General features: G+C 39.7%; 1 protein-coding gene and 1 long non-coding RNA gene across 2 annotated transcripts in view; one reads left to right on the plus strand and one right to left on the minus strand.

Annotated features, from left to right (window-relative positions):
• Positions 1-15,502, plus strand: part of LOC132103634 (uncharacterized) — a 30,880-nt gene extending 15,378 nt beyond the window's left edge. The window contains exons 3-4 of the long non-coding RNA XR_009423423.1: positions 14,766-14,823; positions 15,082-15,502. This is a non-coding gene — a long non-coding RNA (uncharacterized LOC132103634). The remainder of the gene's footprint in view (positions 1-14,765; positions 14,824-15,081) is intronic.
• LOC132103640 (protein BTG3-like) overlaps positions 1-17,493 on the minus strand; it is a 232,998-nt gene that overhangs the window by 24,012 nt on the left and 191,493 nt on the right. The gene's annotated exons all lie outside the window — the stretch shown is intronic.

Below are 17,493 nucleotides of genomic sequence, written 5' to 3' on the forward strand. Positions count from 1 at the left end.
GTGGACAAAAGGTCCCATTACTGGCTTACATTAGTCAAACATCGCATGTAGGAGTATGAAAACCTTCCATTTAAAATCACAGACATCAATATTCAATTTAACATCCATGTGCACATCACGGATTATCATTTGAGTTCAAGTTCAAGGATGCACACATGTCCATCATGTGTAAACACATATGCATTTCAACCCACACCTTGACTCACACAGTTACTCATTTACACTCAGATTCAGGTGTTTAGGTTTACTGTCTCCAGTATTGGGATTAATATGGAAAGTGGGATCTGGAGAGGGTGAATGAGAGTGCATTGGGGAACTGAAAGGAAGTATGGAGAGATTTTAAAAAACAACTTGAAGAGGGGGTATTATATAAGCTGTATCTTTTCAGGATCACTCTGATTTGACATCAGTGCTGCATTTATGCATGATTTGGTTTTAAAAGAGAACAAGGGGGTGCGGAAGTCAGCAGGGAGACTGTTAGAATGAGAGCCAGGTGAGACGAAGGTGGTCCAAAGTAGTAAAATGGAAAAAGGGACATTGGGATGTGGGCAGAATTACGGAGAGAACCTGACAACATTCATGGTGTTGTGAGAGTTAAAAAAGGGCAAGAGTCTGGAGACAAAAAGGATATAGGGCCAAATAATCTTCCTGGCAACATGCTAAAGGAGGCTCTGGTATTGCCATGGTAACATGGCACAGGATTGTCACAGGTTTTTGGAGTGTCGCTCATCTTTTTTTCATTCTGTGCAAAAGTACAGAATCATAGAGGTACACGCAAAGGTTTGTGTTTTTTGGGGGGTGTTGTTTAAGTGGAGCTTGTGTTTGATCAACTCTCTGCAGAACACCAAAAAATATATAATTTTAAGAATTTTGGTAACAAAATATAAATAATAATATAAAACTCTGCATTATATTAATAGTTTTAAATATTGTTATTTAACTTCTATTGTATTTAATAGAAGAAAATAAAACTAAAACAATTTTAAGCTACCTTCTTTTGTGTTTCAAAGAAGAAAGAATATAATGAAGGTTTTAAAATGCTTTCTTGTGCCCCTCCTTATCCAATCACATTTTCACCATGGCAGGAGTTTCAAAAATGTTCGGTTTCAGTGACCTGGTGCTGCGTTTTGCATGTGGACTAATGGCCAAACTGCACAGGAAAAGCCTCAATCTCCTCATTATTGGATCTGTGACACAAACTGTGGTTTATCCCTTGCCCATACACAGTGAGAGTACCCCTGGGTGCTTCAGTGGTGATCTTTGAGATCATATTTCCACAGCAAAGACTCTGGGGAGGGTGATGTCAACCTGGCAGAGATGTGGGAAGGCTGAGAAAGTGTGCTTTCTCAGTGCCACCATTTCTTAGGATGGTCTCTTGATGACACCATTGAGGAATTTGCGTAGAGATTCTCCACGGTTAAGAAATGGATAACTGTTTTGGCATAGGTCAGGTTCTACCCCTGCACTCCCAAAGCAGCAGCCTCTGTTTGTCGTTGGGGATGGCCTCCTGCGAGAACTAATGAGGCCCCATAACAGCCTGGGCTGTCAGTTAATCCTGAACAGAGGTGGGTAGAGTACCCAAAAACTGTACTCAAGTAAAAGTAAAAGTACTTCTAGAAATATTTACTCAAGTAAAAGTAAAAGTACTAGTCTTGAATAGTTACTTGAGTAAGAGTAAAAGAGTATCGGATAAAAAATCTACTCAAGTAGTTAGTTACTAGTTACTTTGGGTCATATATACTGAGCCTATTTTTATTAAGATATATAGATAAAATGTATGTAATGTATGTGTGCGTGTATAAATGTATATATTTCATCAGCCTTTACTCCAATTTATGTAATTTATTATAAAACCTTGTCTGTTTACTTAAGTAACAGATAGGTGTCATGCCAAAACATATTTTTAATACGACTGACTTTATATTAAATGTGAATTTAACATTGAAAGTTAATGTGATATAAATATTGCTACTAATCTTTCATTGTTCAGAAAGAGAGCAAATAACATTTACATTATTAAAGATCATTTTCACTGACAGTCTAGATTTCAATCACTCTCAAAAATTCCATTAAAATCACTGAAACTGTTAACACTGTGAAATCAATATCTTAATAAAAGATTCGTACACACATCTGCACTTTGTTGTTTCTGATGAGAGAATTCGCCAGAAAGAGGTATTCAGTTAGTGAGCGAGTGAAGGAAGCACCGGCATTTCAGCGATGACTCGTCTGAACACATCTGATTGGCCATTGCTTTAATAAGCTCAAAAGAATCATGTGTGATTGGTTATAATGCGCAGCGCTGTATAAACGCGTCTGTCTCTGGCTCAGCGCCAGCAAGCAATCGAAGATCTGAATTTAGCAGCTGATGATATGACTCGCTGAACGTCCTCACGCCGCTGTGATTGTATTAAAATTAATAAAATCTTAATCGGCAATTTTTTGTCTTTTGGAAGCTGCATTCAACTTGACTCCCCTCTGTTATAAGCCACACACGTACAACAAACTAATGTCACAGTGGTATCGTGTACTGTAATCGAATGTAGCCCAAATTATTACCTGTTGAACAGTAGACACCACACGCGGTGTTCATCTAATAAGGATCTCCATCGCTAGCAAATAATATCCTTCGCAGATTTGCTTTCAATTCAGTGCAGTTCCAGCCATGTTTTCAACGCTCTTTCTGTTCTTAAACGTTACAACTCAGAGTGAACCACTTCAGGCGCTCAGCGCGTGCGGCAGGGAACTGAATGAATCATTCAAACTGATTCATGAACCAATTCACTCGTTTGCCAATTGGTTTGATCAAGCCTTTGAACAGAATTGACTCAAAAGAATGAATCATTCGCGAATGAGCATCGCTCATTGCCCAGAGAAAAGTAGACGGCGCGTTTGGAATAAACTGAAGCATTTATAACATTTATTGCATTAAGATAAAGTAACGAGAGGAGCGTCGCCCACAGTAACGAAGTAAAAGTACAGATTTTTCCCCATAAATTTACTCAAGTAAGAGTATAAAGTACCCATCTTTAAATATACTCTGAAAAGTATTAGTTACCCCAAAAAATTACTCAAGTAAATGTAACGAAGTAAATGTAACTCGTTACTACCCACCTCTGATCCTGAACAGCGGCCAGTCACTCGCAGGAAAGTGGGATCGCCAGCCCGTCCTCAGGATGCTAAGGACCCATGAAAGTCTTCGTAGTGAACCTGAGATGGGAATAAAGCTCCACTTCCATGTGGGGATGGGAGTTGGATCCTGCTGGGCTCCGGCTCTCTGCCACATGGAAGAGAAGTCACCAGATGGCCATTTAAAGAGATATTTCCTTCTTCCCTGATCACACTCCCAGCATTTCTGACCCTCCCATGTGTGATGGCCAGGCACTAAGATTGCACATCAGAGCCTGTTCAGATCAGATTCTCTGCTTCCTCATGTTCTGATGTAACAAGTCAGTCATTGAGTCAGTATGATGCATGTTGATGAACTCTGGTTCCTGCATTTGGCAGTGACTTCTTTGACAGACCTGGTGGACAGGACACTGTGCGCCCATGAAGGACATATGTCCTCTGTCATTGTGATTTCTGTTCTGCTGAAACCTTGCCCCAGGTATGTTGAATGTAGTTCCACTGAGATGCTTGCTTAAGCCCCCCAGTCTTACTGATTGCTCCTCAGGAACATTTGGCTCAGCTATGCAATTCAGTTTGCTAGGCATCTGCCGAAGTTCAGTGGCATTCTGTTACCTCATAAAGCTAACCCTCAAACACGTTAACATGTGTCAAATACCAAGATTGGTTCCCAGCAATAGACCTGAAGGACGCATTCTTTCATTTTCTCAATCCTTAACTGTGCTTATGCCATTGGAACTGATGCATATGAGATCGCTTCATATCCGAGTCCTAAGATGGCATTGCACCGAGGCTTACATCTGGCTTTCTATCTCTTACAGCGTGGAGGCTACACACCCAGCCGGTCCACCTGTTTTGGAGTCGATTCAGTCAGATGCAGATTGATCTGTTGGCCTCACGAAAATCCATTCATTGTCACAGTGGGTTCCCTACCCGAGGCCCCCAGGTTTGGACACACTTGCAAAAAACTGTCCCAGGTTTACTCGAATAATCGTTTTCCCCATTGAGCATCATTGTACTGTGCAAAGTACGAATGTGCCCGAATAGTATGTCCATATTCGGAAAGGCACAGAAAATGAATAACGCATTCTACTGAGCCACTAAAGGGATATGATTAGCCACTTGCTAGCAGTAGCCTGTTACAGTGCATAACATTTTAATTACCACATAAACAGAGTAAGGAGAGATGACTAATAGGACGATGGCAAATGATTTGCATTCAGATCAGGGTTGCCAGGTTTTTACAACAAATTCTGCCCAGCTGCTTCTCAAAACTAGCCCAAGCGCGTTTCCAGGAGGTTCCTCAATAAAAATTGCTTCCCCTAGTAAAAATATAATTCATTTTGGCAGGGTTGCCTTGGTAAAATAAGCATTTTAGGGGCTAAATATCACGCTATATCACATTATCGGGGCAGATAGAATGGGCGGCAAATAATGGATAAATGTTCCAGATGAGACGAGCAGGTGCGCGACAGAGTGGAGATATTCCTGGGGTCACAACATTTCTTGTTAATCATGAAACAAACACACTCTTCCACCTTTGGATTAACCGGCCTCGGCTGTCCTGTCCATCCATCCAAACAGAGAAGCTTTCAGACTGCATTATAGCAGTGTCCGGGACCAAGGTCGTGAGCCATGTTTCAGACAAACAAAGGATGTTACAGTCCCTAATGTCCCGTTGGAAACTTATCCTGGCTCTAAGATCGTCCATCTTATTCTCCAGAGACTGGACATTGGCTAGCTGAATGCTCTGTAGAGGAGGACTGTGAGCTCTTTTCCTCAGTCTGTTGCGAATCCCAGCGCATTTCCTGTGGTGTTTCCTGATCTGTCGCCTTGGGTTGTTATGCAGGCGGCCATTGTTCATCTCTGTACTCCGGAGAATCTCAGATGGCCACCATGGATTGAAGGATAAAGTGTCCTAAATGATCAGTGCAGACATTATGTGTGTTAAAAGAGAAAGCAAAAGTAAGTAAATAAAAACACAATCTAAGCGGAGCGACCTGGACGGCGTCCAAACTTGGCGGCGCCATCTTGGAATGTAGACCGACTGATCTACATTCAAGATATATGTGGCCACAACACTGTAGATTGCAGATCGATGGGGAAACACAATCTGGTTATCAGATTCTTAGGAGGTGCCCGGAAGTTGAATCCTCTAGGGCTGTGCATCATTTCCTGTTGGGATCTCTCAGTGGTCTTTTAGGACTTACAGAGAGATCAGTTTGAGCCCCTTCAGTCAGTTGGACTTAGTGCCCTCTCTATGAAGATGGCCTTCCTGAGAGTGCTCACTTATATCAAGAGAATGGGGGATCTCCAATCCCTCTCCTTTTATGAATCATGCCTAGAATTTGTGCTGGCAGACTCCTACGTTGTCCTGAGACCCCGGCCTGGATATGTGCCCAAGGTTCCCACCACTTCTTTTAGAGATCAGGTGGTAAACTTGCAAGCTATCCCCCCATACGATGGGGACCATGACCTGTCTCTGTTGTGCCCAGTGTGAGCCCTACAAATCTATTTGGAATGCACACAGAGTTTCAGACTGTCTCAACAGCTCTTTGTCTGCTTTGGAGGTCAGCAGAAGGGTAATGCTGTCTTCCAAACAAAAGATCTCCCACTGGATTGTGGATGCAATCCTTACAGCCTTTCAGGCCAGAGGCTTACCATGCCTACTGGAAGTGAAGGCATACTCAACCAGGAGCATTTGTGCTTTAGCAAATGGTGCCTCATTAGTGGATATTTGTAGAGCTTCAGGTTGAGCTACACCTAATACATTTGTCAGATTCTACAATCTGTGAATAGAACCAGTTCCATCTAGAGTTTTGGGACCTAGCTCTTAAACTCAGATGGCTGGTAGAGTGTAGAGCTTGCATTTAGTGCCTTCCCTAGGTTGTAATGTTCTCTTACTGAGTCCAGTTTAGTTCCTTCTTATGAACCCTGTACTACCCTTCTATTACTCAAGCACTCCCTTACGTAGTTTGAGTTTAGTGGAGGAACTCATTACAAGAATTCATTACAAGATAGTATGCTTGATTTAACTATCATAATGGATTAGAGCTCCATATGTTGTGGCTCCTTTTGTTGGCCCCATATGTGTATTAGTCTACTGCTTTGTTCTGAATAGGATTCAGCGTTTCCCCTATACAAACAGTTGGTCTGTCACTTGTTTCTGTGCTTTGTAGTTATCCTCTTTCGTGGATCCCACCACAGAAATCTTCCCTATGTAGGACTCCCTTTTAATGAGTCCATAGGATGTATCTCCAAATGTTACTTCCCGTACAGGTAGGATTTGTTTTCTGAAGTGTTCTCTGCCCACTTTGGGAAATTAACACTTTCCCAATGTTGCAACCAGGAATTCTCAACCATCATTTTTCATGTTTTTCTCAGAATAAAAAAAGGGTTCAGCTGGAGGTGAACTCTGCCTTATTTGCCAGCTCTCCCTGATGTTAGAAAGTGAGATCATTATTCTTGGGTGTTGGCAGGTTACGAGAAGGAAAGGTGCATTTGGTCGTAGCCCGCTGGGCTTGTCAACATCTACATCACCCTTGGACTCATTAACGCAGTTGAGCAGCTGTGGCATTTTGTATAGGGACCCCTAGTGTCGGACCGACTGAAATTCTAAATGGAAGTGATTATTCCTATCACCTTGGAGTGGGGACTTTGGAGTGAGCAGGGCACGTTCATGCCATTACACAGTCAATTTGTAATACACTTGGCAAAGGGAGTGACAATTTCCTCATTATCTTCTGCTGATGGTGTCCGTCAGTAGATGTCGCTGTTTTAATGTCATAAATGTGTTTTTATTGTTGTTAGCATAACTGTAGCAAAAAAAAACATACATTTTATATGTTATAAAGTGTATAAAATATGGTAATTTATAAAAACTAATGTGTAACACTTTTTAAAATATAGAATAAGTATTTTTTATGCCAGTGTCCATCAGCAAATCTGCTGACAGACACCATGCTGCATAGTCACAGGTACATGTCAGCTAAAGATAATGAGGAAATTGTTGTTCCCTCTGCCAAGTGCATTCCAAAACGGTACACAATACGCTTACCGTTACACCCCTAGTGGCCAGCTATGCAAATTTTGCTCACCAGTTTCATTGACCTTTTCTCATTGATGTCAAAGGTATCTGGGCTCCCAAGTGTAACCGCTAGTGTCTTTAGTGTTGGAAGTTCAACACAACATCTCTGTTCCCTCTATCAGGGAACAAGGGTTACCATATGTAACCGAGAAGTTTCTTAGCTTGCATTCATATCTGTGGACCCCCACAAATGGCATGCAGGAAAAAAATAGTAGGATACATTTTGACCACGATTTACTAATTTGTTTCATAACGCAATTTATAAATTGAGAGAATGGATTAGTAAGAAAGTGAAAGTGAAGTGGCCCAGTATGCTGACCCATACTCAGAATTAGTGTTCTACATTTAACCCATCCAAAGTGCGCACACACGGAGCAGTGGGCAGCAAATTTATTTCTGCTGCAGCACCCAGGGGTTTGTTGCCTTACTCAAGGGCAGCTCAGTCGTGGTATTGAAGGTGGGAGAGAGCGCTGTACAATCATTCCCACCCCCACTTACAATTGCTGCCAGTACAAGACTCAAACCCGCAACCTTTTGGTTACAAGTCTGACTCTCTAACCACTAGTCCACGACTTCCCTGACTTAAATTGTGCGACTTAGTAAATTGTGCACACGATTTAGCAAATCGAAGGAATGAATAAGCAAATCGAGGTAACAAAATAGTAATCGTGTGAATGTTTTTGCACATTGGGGGAACGAACTGGTATATCGCGCACAATTTATTTATTTATTCTTGCATGTTATGTGTGGGGCTATGTACATATCTGTAACTACACAGAAGTACTTAATCTAATTAGCTGAACCTATACACTCAAAGCTCAAACCTCTTGAATTAATTCACACTACAGTAAAACAAAATGAACAAACACTAACAAAGAAGCCAGGCTGTAGACCTAAGGACCTATGCTAGTGTAGATAAACACATTTGCATTTGTGATACAGCTTTAACCTATGGCTCTCGTAGGCATTTGGGGTCTGTGTGTGAAAATGAGAGGTCTCAGAGGAGCTACACCACTGCTTTCCTGCTGAATAAGCTCTAGCTTCTCTGTTAGCAGAGAGACTCCTGCCTCTATATTGCCAGGCCTGCAGAATCAGTCTAGACTGATGGAATACAAGCTCACAGCAGTGATTTGCACAACACTCTGTACACACACACACACACACACACACACACACACACACACACACACACACACACACACACACACATTTATGGGTTTTAATGTGTATTTTGATGATTTTGTAGCATTTCGTTGTCATGAAATAAAGATAAGTAAGCATATTTTTCTTAAACAGTGTATGAGGGAAATTACTGTGTGTGAGGGGATGATGATGATAAAAGAAAACATATTATCAGGGCAGCTTGAATATTTTAGTAGTTGCAGAGAGTGGGTGGTTTCACCAAAAAGGACAGACTGTGTGTGTGTACATGTGGATGCATATATATGTGTGTGTGTTTCATGTGTGTATTATGTATGTGAAGCCACTAATGAGCACAGACAATGCAGGAGGCAGGGCTGAGACGGTTCAGTGCACAATATCACCAGCAGAGGGCAATAATGCCACAACAATGATTGTAAAATTATTTAGACAAGATTATTTGCTAAATATACAAGAGTTTGTTTATGGGGATGTTGTGTGTATTTACATATGTTGTGTACCTAAGGACTATTATTATATAGAGAATTTTAGGTAAGGCATAAGGCCATTATATTGGTTTTGAATACAACAGTAAACACATATTAGGAGAACTTTTACTTTTGTCATGAATGCTTTCGAATTCAAGAGATGGAGGTGGAAAAATATGGTTAAAGAAATAAAATGCACCAGTTTATCTGGCAACAGAGTAATAAGGTCCTCAGCAATGTCTTTAATGGGCTTTTCACTGCATGTGCGTTGCGGTGTGAGGTAGTTGGTTGTATGGTTTCGCATAATAAACAGCCTGGAGATAACTGTACAACCTTCTAGCTTTCCCTGCGGCTGCACGTTTACGGCTATCAGAACCCACTATGACGCCTAAAGCAGCATGGGGTTAGCTCATGTGGACAGCCAGGAGCAATGATTCAATTACAGTGGTTGTGTGGTGGATATGTAAGAGATAATTTTATTTTTTTTTAAGATCCAGGGGGGTCCCAGATTAAACATGTGGAAATCAAGGTCTTATTTAAAATCTGAGAATAAGCAAAGTTGTCAGATGTTGAAAAATCTGACAAAGAAACATTATGATGTAAAATGAATCATGAATATTGAAGATTCTGCACTATTCTAGGTGGTTAATCAGACATGCAAATCTGTGAGGTGAACTCTTGTGTAGATGGAGAGATGTTCATCTCACCTTCTGATTCTGATTCTGATTCTGATTTTCCATTGAAGCACAAGATGGTTTTTGGATTATTGTTAAATCATGTTGGAGAACATGATCATTAGGTTTTACTCAAACCTTTGGAGTTCATGTAGACTCACTCTGAAATTCATTTTAATTGTTCACTTCAACTTTTCACACAAATTATGCTAAATATATATAATTTTATATATAAAATATATATAAACATAAAAGGGAGGCACTTTGTGGTTTCTGATTCTTGGACCCCACTGCATATCATACAATATGTAATTTTCAAAATTAACTGTACTGTATCACTGCATACACTACCAAACACCTTTTATTATTCACTGGAAACATCAACACTAGGTGCTTTAAGGCAGCATGCATGTCGTGAAGTCAAATGATTTATTTTTTGTTTGTTTGTTTATTTGGTGGTGACTGAAGAATGCAAAAGGCACAAAAGCAGCAGCTCTTCATAGTCTCTTATCAATTTTAGATTGAAAGGCAACATATTCATAAAAATGAATTTTTCGCACACCAGTGGTATGAGGCACTGTTTATATATCAGCTTCATAGAAATGCTAAGAACATGTTTGTTCTGATTTATTGCTACTGGCCTACAATTAAATTAAACTCTTATATCCAAGACTTTCAGATCTTTCCTTTAATTTTTTTTCTCTTTATTTATTTTCTCTAATTTACTTTTTTTAATTCATTTCTATCTGGAAAATACTGATATGTCCTGCATTCACCTTTTTTTTCGACCAAAAAACATGAAAAACTTTAACAGAGCAAAACGCTTTTGCTGGTTGTTTGTGTCTGCACACTGGCATGTGTTTGTGTGTTTATTTGTTTGTGCCTCGTATTTCTGCATCACCATCCAAGTCATCCCCCCCAACCTTCCTTCTCCTCCTCCCCATCTCCCCCTGTGTGTCTGGCTGGTGGCTCAGACAGCCAGCATCCGCATTGCGTTGCAGCTCTCTTTTACTCCCCCTCTGTGTCTTTCTCTCTTTTCATTCTCTTTCTCTCTCACTCTGTCTCTTTCTTCCTGTTTCACGTCCATGGGGTGGAAAAAAGGGCATATATCAGCATATATCCTATCAGAGCTGTGCTGAGAGGTTGTTCTGTGGTCAGATGTCGATAGTTTCTGTTGTGTTGACGATTCAGTGTTCATTTCACACTCCATATTGGTATATGTTGAAATGATATGTTTCGGTGTCTGTTCGCCACTGCTGTGTGCCTGTGACAAGACTGGACCAGCTCTGCCCTCATATTCTGCTATAATTTTCATATCCTTCACCCACTTTGACTTACTGCTGTTCAAATCTTTTTAATAATTTTTGCCTGGTTTATAACATTGGAAATATTCTGTTATTTCTATGTATTCATCAATTTTAATATATACACTACCTGTTAGTAATATTTTTTCAAAAGAAATGAATAGGCTTACTTTTATTCAGCAAGGACAAATTGCTCTATTCAGTTTCCACAAAAATATTAACTTTTTTCAGCATTGATAATAAACGTTTGTTCAGCTTCAGATCAGAGCATGAGAATGATTTCTGAAGGATCCAGTGACACTGAAATTACAAGAATAAATTACATTTTCAAATATTTTAAAACATAAAATATCTATTTTAGAAATACTAATTTGTTATTTTAATTGTAATAATATTTCGCAATATTAATGTATTTACTGTATTTTTTATCAAATAAATGCAGACTTAGTGAGCACGAGCCTTCCTTCAAAAACAAGTTAAAAACATCTTAATGACCCCAAACTTTGTGTGTATACTGTACTGTACATACAGTAAACGGGCAAAACCTACCCATATATAAATAGTTAAAACAACAGTTGCCTAGAATGACAACTAGCCCCAGTCTTGAATGGAAATTTTCCTGACATTTTTTTTATTGTCTTGTGACTCGAGGAAGCGGATGCCTTGCCACGTGATGAGCGGTTTAATTGACAGTGACTTAGAAGTGTGGCCATCCGGGCCCTGAAATGGGGAGACCTGCACCAAACACGGTGACGTCATTCCTTCAGAGAGGAACTCAGTGCTTTGTCTCAATGTACTCCCTTACTGCAGACATGCAGCAAACAGCACAAAATAGAAGCTTCCATCCAAACCAAGACAGAAAGCAGTCCAGATTAAAAAAAGGTGATAATAGCTATACACGACTTGCATTAGAATATAAAAAGGTGGATGAAGACAGAGGGGTATATATATATAGAGAGTTAATTTATGAGTGGATAGACACATAGAAATGAACAAGAGCGAGGAGCAGATAAAGCTCAATTTTTTGCAAATAACTGCCAGACTGCCTGCAGTCAGCAGCACTAATAACAGCTGTTGCCATCCCTCTGAGATGTGGAAATGGATGTTATTAAGCATTCCCTTTGAATAAGCTGCTGTAAAGCTTATGTATAGCTGATCCATACTTGTGCAACCTTGTTTAAGTGGGCTCTTTCATGTTCCTGTTCATCACCATCTGAACATCTTTATCCCAGTCTGTACTAAAAATGCTGTCTGCAGCAGACATTTTGGCTCCAGTATAAGGGACTTTCATACCCGCTGAAAAGGGGTATATAGCTATATAGCTCTTCCTTGTTGATTTTTGCACCTATCTTTGTCTTTGTTACTGTTCGTCTCAAAGCGAAATGAGTAGCCTCCCCCACTCACTGTACCAGCATGTCATAAATCATATTTAAAAGACTACACCTCCACTGAGGCTGTGGGACTGGAGTGCGACTGGCTAAAGAGGCCATGCGAGGACAATACAGCATTTAGTTGTAGAAATTTTTATATGCAGCTGAAATTGTTTCAAACTTTTGATTTGTCCAGCAAACTGTTGATATGGTATGATTTTGCCATTGTGTAAAAATGTTGTAGGCCTACACTTTTTAAACACATATGCACCAGTGCATTTCTGTGACACATGACCTTAATAAAGTATAATTTGACAAAGGGTACTGAATATGCATAATGCATGTTACGTTAATTGAAGAATAATAGTGTTTTATGCACAATATCTCTGATGATTTTATTTCTTTTTTTGTTCTTTGTTTATTCTGTCACGTCACTCCAAACCTTTTTGACTTTCTTTGTTCTACAAAGCACACACCAAGGCATTTTGAAGCATGTTTTTGTCTATACATTAAAAGTGAATGGCGTCCAAAACACGGACTTTCATTAAATGAAAAAAAAAAAAATGCTGTTCTTTTGAGGTTTCTATGTGTCAAAGAATCCTGAGAAAAAATGACCACAGTTCCCACTTTGAAAGTCAGTGGGGTCCAAAACAACACTGAACCCAAGTGACTTTTTTATTAAATATTAACAAAAAAGTTCTGTTCTGCAGAAGAAAGAAAGTCATACACATTTGGAATGACATTTGGGTGAGTAAATAAGGACAGAGTTATCTATTTTTGCACTAACTATCCTTTTAATGTCTATTTTAACCTGCTGTGAGTCTATTCAAATGCACAGAGCACGATGCTTTTGGTGCTGAAAAATCTATGTAGTATAGTGTGCGAACACGTTAGTGCACAAGTAGCTATAGGCGATTTGCTGCACTGGTGAAGCCGCAGCATGTCAGGAAGACAGAGCGTAATCTGATGAAGCGTACCCGCGGATTGATTAACAGAAGATTGCAGCAAACGCAGGGAGTAATATTTTCCAGCGCTTTATCATTTTGCTAGCCTGATGCTCAGTGGCTTCTCTCACCCAGTTTGAGATTCTGACCCTCCCCCTTCGTTTCCCAATCCTTCCGACTCTCAGCTCTTTTCTCCTCTCCCCTTTGCCCCCTCCCTGCTCCCTCTGTCTCTCACACACATTTCCTCTCTCAGACGCATGCATACACGAGTGCACAGACTGCGAAAGAGGGGGGGGGGGGTAGTAACAGAGACACGATGCCTGAAAAAATGTGAGCGAGTGAAAGAGAGAGAGCAAGAGAATGGGGATGTTGTAGGCTAGGGAGGGAATGAGAGAGAAAAAAAAGCAAGAGAGTTTGAGATTGGGGACAAGGGATGTGAGTGCATGAGATGCTGAGGATAGACAGAGTGATGGAAGACTCAGAGGCAAAGGCAGAAAATGTGTGTGTGTGCGTGTGTGTGTGTGAAAGAGTGTGTGTGTTTGTCTGACAGGGAGGACACAGTCTGAGGGGCTCGTGGACTGCTGTAAGGGAGGTAGGTTATGTGCTACATACAGGATTAGCGTGATCTTCTTTGCTCTACCTGCCTGTGGGCTCATTGTCTGTATGTCTGACTGGCTGTTTTTCTCTTTCCAGAGAAAAAGGGAAAGATGACCAGCCACTTAGATTGGACCTACAGAGAGTGGAAAGGATGGACGTTTTCCGTTTTCTTTCACTTTTTCTTTGTCTCATCAGGTTTAACTTTTCAGAGTCCGACATGTTTCAGCATCCTTCATGCTGTATGTGAACTGTTTTTTTGTTTAGTATGTGTAGTTTTCGACAGACTTTTTATGTCGACATGCACTTTTTGTTACCACAAAGGTAGACATTGTCAAAGTCTGCATGTTCCAGATGCCACGATAAGGTAGTACATCTCCGTTTTGGATTTTTGCCATTTGCCTCTGCTACATCACTATGCATTTTTTGCCACAGCAGAGGCTTGTATTTGTCGTAGACAGTTTATTGTGATGCTTGAGATTGACACACCTGTGCACATGCATGTATACGAGACAGATAATAATTCTCAAATGGAGAGATGTTTTGAGATACACTTGTTTGGTTTATCAAAAGTGTTTTTTTTGTGTGTGTGTGTGTGTGTGTTTTAAAAAAAGACAAAAGAACTGTTGGTCCAACTACTGCTGCAGTCATTTTCATAATTCATGACGGTGTGATGTTTGAGAAATATTTTAGCGCCATAGTATTTTCGAGTCAAGTATTGCATGTCTACAACACATGAACATCTTAATCAGTTGGTCAACTTGCACATTTTTTATGATAGTCATGGCACATTTTTGGTAATAGTCATGGAAAAGATTTAGACAGTTTGCTGTCTCTACTCACTCAGTCACTTTGTCAGTTGTACCAGCTGTCTACCAAGAAGGGGCACTATTGCACCATTTTCCCTTCAGGTCCCCATTTGCAGTTTGTGCATAAATGTAAAATAAATCCATCTAATAATAAGTGTTATTCACTTATTTAGCATCTTTAAATATTTTCATTAGATATATTTATATTTGTTTTGTTTTATCTTCACAGGTTTCAACCAAACACCTGGATATTTGGGGAAAATTGGATTACTTCCCCATACTGTGCTGTAGGTATTCCATTTTGCCCTGTCCTCATGTTACCTGATGGTAGCTGAAATAGTTGAATTGTCAACATGTTTCTGGCTATTTCTGTTGGTTCATTTATGGCTTTTTATTTATTAATTTACTAAGAATTACTTTACAGTTTACACTGTAAGTTTTATCTGATTATAGTTTTCTCCTGATTTTTATATAATATCATGGAGAAATCCTGTATCATTGTCTCAGGAGTCAGCTAATGTGTCTTTGATTTTCCGAAAGAAAAGCTCCTGAAGCAGATGAGGTTTTACTGAACCTCCTGGTTGAATCGTGCAGAGGATAATGCCATGGCTTATAGCCTCTGCGGCGGAACATATTGCAGTAAAAGTACCCATCAACAACACCCCATGGTTTTATTATGACTGACACAACACAGTTTGGTGCAAACATTATGTGTTTACTGCTCTCTGTGCACCTTCACAGCCTGAAGGAGGTGAGGGTGAAAATCTGAACAGCGCAATGCAGTCAGAGCCCCTTTTTCCAAGCGCTTTAAATGAGGTTTTGAAGATATCAGAACAAAAGAATTAAGTAGTTGTGCATTTTTAATTCCAGAAACATGGTCCTAGTTTTTTCACAGTATGTCTCTTTGTCCCTGAGACCCTTAACCTGTGAGGTCAAACTAGGTCACAGGTGAGGTCCTCAGGAACAGGGCCGCATGCGCCATCATCCCAAAAAGTGAAACCAAGGAGAAACATTAGCATTTTTATTATGCCTTTATTAAATCATTCTTAGCTACACTTACAGTAACTGATTAAATAAATGCTGAAAAAAATATTAGTTTTATGTTTAGATTTAGCATTTTACTCTAAATGATTAGATTGTACTCTCGCCCTCCAGTTGTGGAAGAGACTACTGGGGACACACCCTATTGGCTGGCTTTGTGTTCTACACAAAGAAATGGTCCAATAAGAAGACAGCCAAGGGTGGTGACCCCATATTATTATCAGCACTGATACTGTCATTCCGTTCATACAAGAAGAGGCAGATGTATTTTCTGAAGATACAAATGTGTTGATCCCTATATGCCATTATCTCTTCTACCCTTTATCGATACCAGTGATATTTTAGTATCATTTAGATAATATAATATTTTTTATTAATATTTAGAATTCGTTTTTATTTTTATATTTTTAATTGAAAGTTTTAGTATTTTTTTGTTTGTTTTTCTAAATATCATTAGGTTTTTTATGTCAGTATAGTTTTTAATATATAGTTTTTATTTCAGTTTTAGTTATTGCAGTAAAAGTTCTACTTTATATTTTATTTTAGGTAATTGTTTTAATGTGTGTATTTATATATATGTGTGTTTGTGTGTGTGTGTTTGTGGTTTTAGTTTACCATAATGGGCATGACCTATACCTGATGCAGGTGCCTTATTTCAAACATATTGGTCAGTTTTCTTACTTTCATATCTAGATAATTTGTTCATACTTATCAATAGAGCTATTTAAAAAATAATAATCAATGAAAGAGATATTAAACATCTCACAAAGCATTGCTGGAGACTTTTTAGTTGTTTGGTGCAATTACTGTGTGTTTGCTAATCTCTGTGACAGCTTGCATGAAGTGAGCCTGAAAACATGACTGAATCTGAGCAGTGCAATGCAGTCCTCCTTTTCAGGTACAATTTGTTTACACTTATCTCTGGTCCTGTTTTTAATTAATGCAAGAGAAATGAAACATCCCACAGAGCATAAAAAAGTAACTCTTCCGCATGTGATGCACATTCAAAAGCACAAATGAAAAATGAACCTGGGGAAAAAAAGAGACAATCACTTCATGATATGTTCATTTTTCATTGTACCCTCGCTGACTTTCTGGCCTCCTGTTGGAGGACCAGCTGTAGAATTCACATCTCCACAGTGCAGCGCGATGCTACCTGTCTTCTGATCATTGCTGATAGGCCAGCTGACTGACTACACCCTCTTTTCTCTGGCAAGCCTGCGGTGGGGCTCCTGCTTACTATTGATTGCCTTGTCTCTGCAGAGACAGATGAATGCATTAGTACCCAAGTCGCTCCTGCCATTGGAAATATATTAACTTCATGTATTAGGCACCCTGTCTCGTTACCATGGAAACACTTTGGAAACGACGGGAGGGGTTGTGGAGGGAGAAGAGGGTTTTTTTGGGGGTGATGGAATGGGGGGAGGGGTGTGGGATATTGGATGCGATGAGCTTGTGGGCTTGATTGGTAGTCTCTATTTCTTAGACACGCATTGACTATATGTTGGGAATCCTATTTTATCATTTTTAAATATGTTTATGTTTTAATCTTTATATTAATTTTTGAAATGGCAATTTTGCCTTTTCTAATGTCTCACCCATTGTTTCATTATTAAAATTTTATGTTTTGTCTTTTTCCTTTAATTCATCAGCTGCTCAGAGATCACTAATCGATTACATGCACAGAAAGCCTTTTATTTCCCTTTGTTCCGGTCAATTTGGATCATTTGCAATATCACGGCACCCCACCAACATCATCAACAGGCACACAGGCATCACCCTCTCCCTCCCTTTTCCCTTCTCTCTCTCCCTCTCTTTCACACTCACACTCCCCATCTCTTTACTTTGCAGCAAAATGGTGCATAATGGGTGCAGGAAGAGGGTTGAAAAGACAATGGAGTAATATATCTTAATGG

Source organism: Carassius carassius, chromosome 24 (genome assembly GCF_963082965.1).
Source record: "Carassius carassius chromosome 24, fCarCar2.1, whole genome shotgun sequence".
Lineage (NCBI taxonomy): Eukaryota > Metazoa > Chordata > Actinopteri > Cypriniformes > Cyprinidae > Carassius > Carassius carassius.